The sequence below is a fragment of the Cryptomeria japonica genome, chromosome 2 (assembly GCF_030272615.1).
Source record: "Cryptomeria japonica chromosome 2, Sugi_1.0, whole genome shotgun sequence".
NCBI classification, from domain to species: Eukaryota; Viridiplantae; Streptophyta; class Pinopsida; order Cupressales; family Cupressaceae; genus Cryptomeria; species Cryptomeria japonica.
In genome coordinates this window covers 30,381,025-30,394,072 of record NC_081406.1, presented here as the reverse complement: position 1 = coordinate 30,394,072, position 13,048 = coordinate 30,381,025, and positions in this window count along the sequence as shown.

Below are 13,048 nucleotides of genomic sequence, written 5' to 3'. Positions count from 1 at the left end.
TTTTTTCTAACTTTCAAATTCGAGATAAATGTTATCTTTCTCCAAAATTCGGAACCCTTAATTATGGTTCCTTTTTACTTTAAATAGTTTTACTTAACTAATCAAAATAATGGCTTCTTGGAGACAATAATTTCAAGGAAGTTTAAACTTAAACAAAAATTAAACGGTCCACCAGGACCAATAGTTCAAGAGTCTGGTAATGAGAAAAAGATAACTAATTAAAACAAGAAACTAAGAAGCCACACCCTCATCCATACCTACTTGATGTTGACAAAGGTCATGTGATGGCACAACTCTAAAAACACAAGGTAGTCGGAGGCATACCTAGGAATCTTTCATGGGGCTTTTTCATAACCTCCGACCCTTAAATATGAAAAACTCTTGGATTGTATGTAGAAGCTCCCATACATTTGAATTATGGCCATAGCCTCTTTTCAAATCCTTCTTTTAGGGTTTCCATCAATTTCATTAATGATAGTCCTGAGAAAGGCACCAAGCACACAAAAAAAGTTCCTCATGCCCTCTCCCATTTATAGTTGAGGAAAATAATTATAGATGGGGGCACCATCTGAAAGGTTACCGACATGTCTGAGACCCGACCAAGAAGTTCTTCTGGTGGTTATAACATACAAGAGCACTGAGCTCAAATAAAATCTCTCACGATCGTTAAAGTTGACAGGCTACTCATGAAGAGAATCACATACTAACTTTGCACAATTAATCAGGTTTTCATCATAAAAAATAGCAAGGATAAAGTAACAAATCCATTCTTCAAAGAATTCTACACCAGGCCTACCTACCACTAGGCATAGTAGTACAATTATATTGGTAATATCATCTATAAAAAGCTCCATTTTAATTTGAGGGGATAATTTGGACTTCCTAGGTCGAACAACCTTCAACCATCCTCTGGAAACTGTATCCAGACACCAATCTGCCTGAATATAAAAATATTCCTATCTTGTCTGAAAAGATGTATCAAACTACCCTTCTTTCTTAGGAATGCACATAGCTAAGGAGATGGTCTCTGTATTTATCTTAGAAACTACATTCTAGTTGGCATCTTAGATTTTCTGAGAGTCAAGTTGATAATCTTGCACACATGAGAAGACCAACTCGGGACATGAAATAGAAGAAGGGTAGCTACCATTATGAGATACTCCACACTTTGTGTAATGGGAGATTTTTCTGAGATGTACAGCTTTGTATGGAGGTCATGCATTGTGAAAGGACTAGTCTTTGTTTGTTTAATAGCATGTAGTTTATTTTTGTGGGCTGAGGGGTTTTGGGCACAATAGATGCTGAGCACAGAAATGATATGGTTTCCCAAAGAGGATGAATACTTGAATTGAGAAAAAATAAGAAAGAGCTATGATGAAAACAAGTGTTCATGAATACCAAACTATAAGTTGTACTTATTTTTCTAATAGGAAAATTAGAAACTTCAATAATTTTAGATACTATGGGTTTATATTTTCAAACCTAATTTCACATTTCCATGTTGAGTGCCCCTTCAATTATTTGAAATCTTTGAATATGAAATGCATGAGAAAAGTTGGCAGATATACAAAAACCTGGAGTAATTAACACTTTGACTTTGATGACTATAGTACTACTTCGGGATTTGTAATGACCCTTTTATTGATTATCTCATTTATTACCTAGTATGTAAAGCATTTGGCTGACATCATACAGGTCACAGGTTTTTTAGTCACCACCATTGGAGCATCGGATGATTGTGCCTTCCAGAAAATGCTAAACAAGAAGAAAAGTGTGTGCAAGAAAGAGCCCTATTGTTCAATTGATCAATACAAGACTCATGAGGGACCCTGATGGCAATTGACATTCATCTGGTGATTTTTGATGCTTGATTATTAGTTTAGGGTTGTCATTGATGGCAACTCATCTTGGAGATTTGATCTAGCGGTCGTGAATCCTCTTATTCGGAAGTGTGTGTTAACTAGTAGTTGATTAATCAGTATTTCAGGTAAAATAGAGCATTTTTGGGTTCGGAAGCTTTCCAGTGATTGCGGTGCATTGAATTGTGTTCTTCTTGATTGGTTCAATTTAGAAACATAATTTTATTACTATTTTGATGATCCAAACATTATCTTTTAGGATCCGGCCAAGCCGACATGTGACTACATGTTACATTTCTAGAAGCCAACTTGGAGGAGATTATTTTTGATATGACTGGATATATATGATTGAATTGGTGATTGATTTTTGTAGGATTATAGTTGTGGTGATCTATTTTGGTGTGATTGATAGTAGTTTCACATGTGCATTTGATTCCCAGGTGATCTGGTAGTTGACTGAGATAGAAACAAAGCATATTGCAGAGTGAGTACAGGAAGAGATCATGTGCTTAACCGAAACTCATTTTTGTATTGTTAGATGCTATTTCAGAGTTCATTAATTATATTTCCTCATTGTAATCAAATTGTAAGTTAGTGAGACTTCCCTGAAGGTTGTCGCCTTCTGGGTCATTGTAATTGAGTAGTGAGCTCTATGAAGTGAGCCTAAATGCAAGTGCATTCCCCATCTATATAATATTTATGTATTCCTAGCCATAGTATATGAATATTGTGGGTTTCATCCCCACCATCATTTTTCCCTTTTTGCGTTTCCATGTAAAAATTATGGTGTTGTCTATCTGTGGTTCATTTTTTGCTTGCTTATGTTCTTTACTGTTATACATTTCTAATTGGTGGATGAAGAATGAGTTTGTGAATTTGATTTCCAACTGAACATTGATTCACCCCCTAGCCTCTTAGTGTTCCTTGATTCTAACAATTGGTATCAGAGCCTACTACCTCTGAGGAAGCTTAACCACTTGAGGAAGGTCTGGGAGATTGATTCAATGGATTTCGGTTTTCAGAGACAACTCAATGTGACACTTGAGGATCTTGATGCAACTAAAAATGAGATATGTACCTTGAAGAAGAACTTGAATGTTGTTGATAATTTCATTAATGACCTAAAGGATAAAGCAAACATATCTAGAGAGAAGATGAAGGAATTGATGGACAAGCTAAAGGAGAAAGAAGATTAGATCATGGAATATCAGGATAAAGCTGATGAAGTTAAAAAGCTTGAAAGAGAGAATGTTGCCTTGAAGAATGAGATGCAATCCATTGTGATGAGGCTGACTAAGGAGATTGAGGAATGGAAGAAAAATGAAGAAAATATGACACAATCATTGAAAGAAAGAGCACATGAATGCTTCAGCCTTACCTATGAGAATGATCAATTGAAGCTTGAGCTGACATAGTCAAGAAATAATGGTCAAGAACTTGAAAGATAGATTGCTACCTTAAGGGATGAACTTTCTACTACTAATGAATTTTAAAAAAAAATCAAAGCTAGCTCAACAAATCTTGATGAGATGATGGAAATTCAGAGGCATGGAAAGGGCATGTGAGGACTTGGATTTGAGAAAGGTGAATCCTCTAGATCTAGACAAGGCAATACAAAACTAGATCAAAAGAAGAGAAATAATCCTTCGGTAAGAAAACCTAATGCTCATAAATTCAATGGTAGATGCTTTACTTGCAATAAGTTTGGTCATATGGTGAATCAATGCAGAAATAGGATGGATAATTGAATGAACATGAATAATGTTCCTACCTTTACTAGTCAATGTTTCATATGCAATAATTTTAGTCACAAGTCGAATGTGTAGAGCAATAATGAATAAATTCCAAAATAAAAGATGTTATGCTTGTGGGATTTTTGGACATATCTCTAATCTGTGTAGGATGAGACCAAATCAAATGAACTTCAAACCTAAGCAGAATAATGTTGTTTGCCGAGCATGCAACAAAACTGGTCACAATGCAAAGTATTGCAGAAGCAAGAACAATGATCCAGTGGAAAAGAGTAACTCAGATGAGAAAGGAAAAGAGAAAGTAGAAGAGATCAAGGAGAAGCATGACAAGATGTGGGTAAGAAAAGATGAATCCAGAGCTAACAATGGGTCTGCACTCGAATTCGGTGCAGGATCTTCATCCAGTAACTAGGGCTTTATGTCTTAGTGGAAGCTTTTCATGCAGATTCTAAGAACCCCCTCTATGGTGGTCTGTAATCGATTCCAGAAGATTGTAGAAGGCTTGAATCATGAGTGTAGATGATATCCAAAAGTTTATGAGAAGATTTTTGTGATTCATTATGTGATTTTATGAAAATCATGATAACCGATGACTGCATTTATTACAGTGGAACATCAGGGTTTCGAAGGATAAAAGTGCATTTTGAAGTTTCATTTGTCACAATGCGATCACGCGAGTAGAGAAAAGAAGAGAGAAAAGTAAGTTGGCGATTTCAACAGCGATTCCAATGACTCCAAAGTGAATTCCAACTCCTAGTTGTGAAGAAAAGTATTTATCTGTTCAGGCTTTTAGGTTTTTGCAAACCATGGCATTTGTAATGGCTTCAACTTCTAGTGTTGCTACCCCATTGGTAGTTGAGATTAAAGATAGGGCCTGACCAGTTTTCAAGAAAAACCCTTTTAAGTCAACTGAGGATGATCCAGAAGGTGCTTTTTCATCCATGCCCTATAGTTTAATCCATAATGAAGACATTAGTGCTTACATTCATTACGATCTCGAGGAGCTCCAAAATGCAGATATGATAGATCTTTACAACAAGCATTTGGGTGATGATTTGGGAAATATCAAACTAGAATACAAGGTTCTTGAAGACAAGGGTTTCTCATAGTTTGTACATTGTCCATTATTTGATGAGGCAGAGTGGATCTGGTATATTCTTAGCTAGGTACATGATGACTTTATATGGATTGATAGGCCACACAAAATAACCAAGCAGGTGATCCAATCCATAACTGGCCTAGCTAAAACCGGTGATGTACCTAGTATGAGGATAGTGTCAAATGACATGGTCATAGCCACCACAGGATCCAAATTTGACAGTAGGGCAATGACCATTAATGAAATCTTGGAGAATGATGTGAAGTTTGCATCGATGGTATTTGGTTAAAAGGTTTATCAACCCAATAGGTACAACTCTATCTCTGGTACTGCTATTTACTCTGCATACCCGATGCTTAAGGATGACAAAAGGTATGACTTGTGCACTACCCTCTTGAATGAATTATTAAGAAATCTGAAGAAGATCAAATAGGACAAAAAGCACACATTCAAATATGGTACACTTCTTATTTTCTTGGCCTTGTACTTCTTAAATGAGATACCCAGTATAAAAGGTAAGGTCCAATGGGGCCATGATAGACCGATAGCTATGCAGATGAAAGAAGGATTATGGGGTGTTGAAACAATGAGGATATCTACTCTCTGGGGATATTTCAAAACAATCCAAGTTGCAATGAAGAATAGAGAGAGGATCCCCAAGTGTTGAAAAATATGAGCAAACCATTTGTTTCATGGTCGATAAGGATCAATGTTTAATAGAAGCAGTGGATCCCCAGATAGTATGGATCATTCCCATGGGGTATGAAGTTGAATCTATTACACTTGAGGCATATGCCCAACACCTACTGAGTCAATCGGTGGATCCAAAGGAAGGGAGATTTTGTACTTTCAAGGAGAAAGACCTTAGTTTGCACATGTAATTTACTACTTCTTCCCAGAAAAGAAAAGATACTAAGATGGCATAGGAAGTTGTAGTTCACATGGGTTTCACTCAGGAGGTGGTTAAGAAAGAAAGGGAAAGTCATGCATAGAAAGAGACCAAGTCTTCTCCTGCTCTAGTAGCCCAACCTGCAAAATCTAGCCCATCTAGGAAAGGTGTACTAAAGTGAATGGGCAATCCTAAAATAACCTATGTTGCAGTATGTTTGGTAGCCTCATAAAGTGAATCTAAGGAAGAAGAAGGAAAGGTGAAAAAGAAAGGAGAATTGATGAGAGTGGTGAGTAAGCTGCATATCAGTGGAGCCCAACAATCCAAGAAAGAAAAATTTGATCATGCTTCTACCGGAAAATCCAAAAGAGGTAGATAGGTCAAAAGTCAACTCAACAAAAACCTTGAGTCTAGCAACATACAAGGTAAGTACACAATTGTTCCTCCACTATTAGCAGATCAATTGATAGATGAATAATAGTGGATGGCAATTTGAAGAATCTTGGAGCATACTTTGACAATTTTGATGAAGGTGATAAGAGAAAAGTTGAACAAGTAGTTGTACTATATTTACATAACTTTAGTAAGACATTGATTGAATTAGAAAAGACAATTCCAAAAGATTTGTATAATCGGATTGATGCAAGAATAATGATTTCAAGTAAGATTGACAGGGAGATAAAAGAGAACTTGCAAATGTCTTTACTTGCATTACTCATGATGAAGTCAAGAGGCTCATTGAAGAGGCCAATAAGAAGGAATTTAGAAGTGAAAATAGGATTAACAGATTGATGATCAGAAATGTGGAGGATGTGAGGAAAGAAATAGAAGATATATGGAAAAAGATAATTTAGAATGACCCTTTGTACAAGGATGCATTTAATTCATCTCAATCGGAAGAGAAGCAAAGTGTTTCCGGAAGTCAAAAGGTTGAAACTCAGTCTGAGGATCATCCCGAAGCCTAGGATAATATTCCACTTAATGCTAAGACCGGTGATGACCCTCTAGTGGTGGATAGCACTATAGCCCCTAAAATCCAACAAGTTGATACTACACCAAGTGGCAACATCGGTGCAACAGACAAAAGGGATAAGGGAGAGAAGAAGGATGTTGAGACAACAAAAGCTAAGGTTGTTGAGGTTGACAAAGGAAAAGGTATATTTGATCCGACAATTGTAACTCCTCTGGTTAGAAGGACCCTACCTCAGATTTCTATTAATCTTGATGGTTCTGTTGATCTTAGAAAGATGTCACCTACAGAAAAGCTTATGCTTGTAGTTGTAGTAAAAGCTTGGGCTAGCCAAGATCTGGTGAAGTCAGAAATTGAAGACAAAAAGCTAATTTTGATGTCTATTGATGTTTTGCAGAAGGTGGCCCCTAATGTATAGTTAGATTCAAATAACAGCCCCTCTGATAAACTGCTACAATTGATTAACAATGTAAATACCAATTTTGATTCTTTGGAGAGGACAACTACATAACAAGTTTTGGATAAATTCAAGGATGTTAGGAAGGAAACATTCGAAAAAAATGATTGAAGATGATAGAGTGAGATTAAATGAGAGACTACAAATTATTTATCACACATTGTCAGAAGCCAAAAAATTATACAAATATTGCCTAATTTAGCCTAAGTTCACTATAGCTATTGATAAATAGATAGGTGTTTGCTAGGGAAATCTTGTTGGCATTTCTCAGTCCTTTGATCCTAATGTAACTCTAACTAGAAGTATTAAAGTGAAGATTATAGCCTTAAAAGATCAAATCTTAAGCCTTCAAGTGGATAAGGAGAAAAAATTGAGAAAAGTAGGTGAACTTTGGAATTTGATTGTCACCCGGTTGGACACACTATTAAGCAATAAGGTGGATTGTATGAAGGAGATGACCCAACCTATACAATTTTATCTGAGAGAATTAGAAATTCATGTCACTATATTTAGTCCATTTATCATAGTTTTGGACAACTTGAAGAGTGGGTGGGATACTTAGCTAGGATTTTTTAGGACTACTTATGCTAATATCTTGAAGTATTTATAAGTATCTTTATTTTGGATAAAACCCCATCTTTGGCATTATTGTCAAAGGAGGAGAGAGACGATGAAAAATGTACAGTATTGGAGAGTGAAATTCTTTGTCTAAGGGGGAGCCTTAGAGATTCTTTTAATTGTTTTGAACCAGTATTCAGTGTTCAACACTTAGTCATTTTTTACGAATGTTGCCATCAATGCCAAAGGGGGAGATTATTGGAAATTGACACTCATCTGGTGATTTTAGATGCTTAATTATTGGCTTAGGGTTGTCATTGATGGCAACACTTTTTGAAGATTCGATCCAGCGGTCGTGATTCCTCTTATTTGAAAGCATGTGTTGACCGGTAGCTGATTAACTAGAATTTCAAGTAGAAAGTAGCCTTTTTTGGTCCAGAAGCTTTCCGGTGATTGTGGTGCATTGAATCATGTTCTTCTTGATTGGGTCGATTTAGAAACATAATTTTATTATATTTCTGGAAGTCGACATGGAGGAGATTATTTTCGATATGACTAGATATATATGATTGAATTGTTGATTGGTTTTTGGAGCATTACAGTTGTGGTGATCCGTTTTGGTGCAATTGAGCATAGTTTCACATGCACATTTGATTCCCAGGTGATCTGGTAGCTAACTAAGATAGAAACAAAGAATATTACGAAGCGAGTACAGCCAGAGATCTTGTGCTTGATTGGAACTCATTTTTGCATTGTTAGATGCTATTTTAGAGTGCTTTAATTGTATTTACTCATTGTAATCAAATTTTAAGTTAGTGAGACTTCCCTGAAGGTTGTAGCCTTTTGGGTCATTATAATTGAGAAATGAACTCTAGTCAGTGAGCTTGAATGCAAGTGCATTCCCCATATATGTAATATTTATGTACTCCTGGCCATAGTATATGAATATTGTGGGTTTTAGCCCCACCATGGTTTTTCCCTTTTCGGGTTTCCACATAAAAATTCTAGTGTTGTGAATCTGTAGTTTATTTATTTCTTTTTATGTTCTTTACTATTATACATTGCTAACCAGTGAATAACGAATAAGTTTTAGAATTTGATTTTTGACAAAACACTAATTCACCCTCTCTCAGTGTTCCTTTATTCTAATAGACCATTCATTATGTGTTATCAGGGATCTAGTTATTGGGTAGAAAAGGAATGAGTGAAAACATGAAATAGTCAAGTTTAACTTCCATTTGGAAGCGATAGACCGATAGGTAAGGTGCGTTGCAAGGTGTGCACCCTTGGTCTCCTTGTGTTGTAAAATGTAGCAATTGGGTTTGTGACATGGCCTAATTGCTTCCTATGGATTCTATAAGTCTAGTGGTCATATCAGGCATTAATAGGTTGAGCTTTTGGTGTAATAGCAACTGCACTTGTAACAAGTGGTATTAGAGATTGGTCATAGGTTCAACCCCATTGCTTGCGCTGGGAGGGGGAGATTGTTGAAAGATGTGCACCCTTCCTCTCCTTGTGCTATGCAATGCAGTGCTTGGATTTGTGACATGGATTAACTACCTCCTATGGATTCTATAAGTCTAGTGGTTGTATTAGGCATTAATAGGTCGATCTTTTGGTGCAACGACAACCGCACTTGTAACAAGGTGGGGTCCCTTTTTTAACATAGACATGACTTGATACATAAAGGATTTATCGGTCGATCAGGGGTTTTCAAAAACTATGAAACATGGAAGGTTTACGCGATGGAGTTAAGTTCGCGATAATAAACATATCAATGGGTTGATTGCCAAGGGTGGGTAACAACTAGCTCTAACTAGGGATGAGGACCATGGGGACGTAGAGAACCTAGAATAACATGGCATAAAGCCTTATTCCTAAGGGATACAAAGACACCAAATTTGAAACTACACTACCAAAATGACAAAAGAAATACAATAGAAGAGAAAGAATTCTCAAGACTCAATTACAGAGTTTTAGGTCTTGCCCATTACCCTGGTGGTAGTAATTTGAGGAGTGAGCAAGATTTATCCCATAGTTTTAACAAAACATAGTTAGTTTGGAAGATGAGAAACTATTGTCATTATCAACCACAATTTTCATAGGTACCCCAAACCTAGACAAGATGTTTTGTTCAAGGAACTTAATAACTACTTCAGAGGTAGTGTGTTTGACAGGGACATCTTCCACCCTTTTGGTGAAATAATTTGTGGCTGTAAGGATATGAGTATGTTGTGCACTTGTATTTGGATTGATAGATCCTATAAAATCATGACCCCACTGATGAAATAGTTCCTTGATTACCATTGGTATTAGGGGTAAGATAGATAACTGAGGCCTACCAACAAACTTAAGGTATTTGTCACATTTACTTACCCAAGTGTATGCATCCTTAAATATCCTAGGATAATAAAATCCTTATCTCATTATTCTATAGGCTATTACAGAGGCTGAGAGATGTCCACCGCATACTTCACCATGAAGAGTGTTTAACAACTTATTTTGTTGTTCTTTGTCTACGCACCATAAAAAGGTACCATCTGCACCCTTCTTATACAGATTGCCTTCCCACAAAATATATTTAGTTTCTCTCAACTTTAAGTTCCTTTTCCCTTTAGGTGACATTGAGGGAGGACACTCTCCATAGGTCAGGAAGTATGTGACATCCTGGAACCAATCATCAAGAGTGCTAGTGAACAATACTAGTGGGAGATCATCATGCTGCTCTACTTTATTTTTGGCTATCATAGTACACAAACCTTTTCCCCTAACCAAGGTCATTGGCTTTATGTTGACATCATACTCTGACACATTTGCAATCTAAGCACCTCTCTTGTTCCCATCGATTTCATGTTGGGTTAGGATACTTTTGACAACAAAATTGGGAATAAAAACCTTTGAATGGGAATGCAGAATGTTGTATCTAATATTCTTCAGGTCTTTCACAATAGAAAAGGCATGTTTCTTAGTTTAGGTATAATTTATCTAATGCTTTTTAGTGGTTGACTCATAAAGGCTATGGGTGCTTCCATATCTCTATCATCTTTTTGCAACAAAATAGCAAACAAAGTATGATTTGAAGCACAGCTATTGATAATAAATTATTTTAAAAAATTAGGATGTACCAAGGTGGGGGCCTTGGATATGGCTACCTTTATGTCTTTAAAATATTTCTTTCCTTTTGAATTTCATTTGAAAGTAGGCTGACTTTTCAACATTTCAACAATATGTCTAGTCAACTCTACAAAATATGGTACGAATCTCCTCAAAACATTTACTTGACCAAAATAAAATCCAGTTGCATCTAATGAAGAGGAGAGACTCAACTATAGGATATCTTTAACTTTTTTAGGATCTATTTTAATAATATCCTTTGAAACAATATGTCATAAGAGTTTACCTTCAGTGACTGCAAAAATGGATTTCTTAGGATTCAAAGAGATATTGTAATCCCTACATCTTTGTAACACTTTCTCTAGGTCTTGGAAGTGGTTCACTCTCATTTTAGAGAAAATCGTTAATTTATCTAGATAATCCATAATAATTTTATTCTTCAGATCCCCAAAAGTCAAGTCCATTACCCTCTGGAAGGTAGCGCCCACATTTATAAGGCTGAAAGGTATTCTGTTACAAGAAAAAATAGCTATAGGAGTGGTGAAGGCGGTCTTATGCTGGTCTTCTGGGGTGACTTCTATCTGATTATACCCTAAGAATCCATCCAACATAGACAAATTCATTTCTAACCCAGACATAGTTTCTAGAATATGATCCATCATAGGTAGTGGATAATTGTCTTCGAGAGAAGCTTGATTCAAATTTTGGAAATCCACACAAATCCTTATCTCTCCATTTTTCTTTCTTACAAGGACAATATTAGCAACCCATGTGGTGTGATGTATAAGATAAATTATCCTTTCCTTCAACAACTTATCAATTTCACTAAGAATAGCATCCACAATTTTGGGGTTGAAAACTCTTTGTTTTTTCTTGAGTGGAACAACTCCTAGTTTAAGAGATAAATGATGTTATATTTTTCCATCTTTGATTTTTTTGAGATCAACATAAAACCATGCAAAAACATCTTTATATCTGATTAGTAGAAAAATCAATTTCTTCTTCTCCTCAAGGTTACAACATTTTCCTATACAAACCAATTTAGGGTCTCTTTCTGTACCTATGTTCACCTGTTCATATTCAGTTGATGTGAGGTCAGGAACATACTTTTCTTGTTTGATGTATTGATCATACCTATTGAACATATGTTCTAAAGAGATGATACCTTTCAAAATCTTGTTTCCTTTCAATTGTACTAGACCTTTCATCTCCTTCTTTCTAATTTTTTCTTCTCCTTTGAGAATATCAGGGAATCCTTGCTCACTGCCTTAGAAAAAAGTATGAAAGAAGGTATTGGCATTCTCTAGGAAGTCAATTATTTGCCTATAATTATTTAATAATTTTGATTGGTTGACATTGTCTGGTACATTGGGCCTATAGACAACCTCAATATTATATTTTTTATCTTTAAAATCTAGGCGGGCAACAAAAGAGACACTAACACAACTAGGGAATCTACTTTGGTATTTTGTTCTCTAGAGATAGATTCTATAGTGAAGGATTTAAAATATTCAATATAGTCCCAAACTCTATTTCTATAGTGTTCTAATCTTCCATTTTTTAGAGTATACTTTCCTCGTACTTTTGTCACCATAATTTGGGCATCACCTTTAACTCTCAACTGTTTGATTCCCATTTCTTTGGCAGCAGCCAAACCTTGCAATAGAGCTTCATACTTGGCTATATTACTATTATTTTCAAATTCTAATTTATAAGCTGAAGGAAAGTGATGACCATTTGGATTAATAAGAACTACTCCATCTCCTGATCCAGAGGAAGAGCAACTACCATCGAATTCCATAGTATAAAGTCACTCTTTAAATTCATTTGAAATAAGACAAATATCTAGATGTTGGGAGGAGCTACACATGTAGGTGCTAGGTCTAGTCTCCACATATAAGATTTATGATCTGGGAGAATCTGACTTCATCATATTGAACTTGTCTTTGGGCTCTAGTTATAATATGTCTTTCTTGCCATGTTAGGACCCGAAGGAAACTGAGAGGGGGGGATGAATCAGTTGTCTATTAATTTCAACCCAAATATAATTTTATCAAACTTGATGCATAATACTAGTAAACCAAAATTAATGTCAGTTGATAGTTTAACAGTTAATAACAGTACCAGTAAAGTTTAATGCATGAAACAGAAAGACAAATAACATCCACAACACATAACATAGATATTTGTATGTGGAAACCCTATAAGGGGAAAAACCACAGTGGGAAACCTTACCCACAATCAGATGATACTACTGTAGATAGTATGTGTGTAAAAATGGGGTCTACACATGTAGAAAGGCCAACTACCTAGAGCTCACTACTCAATCACAATATGGGAGTCACACTGAC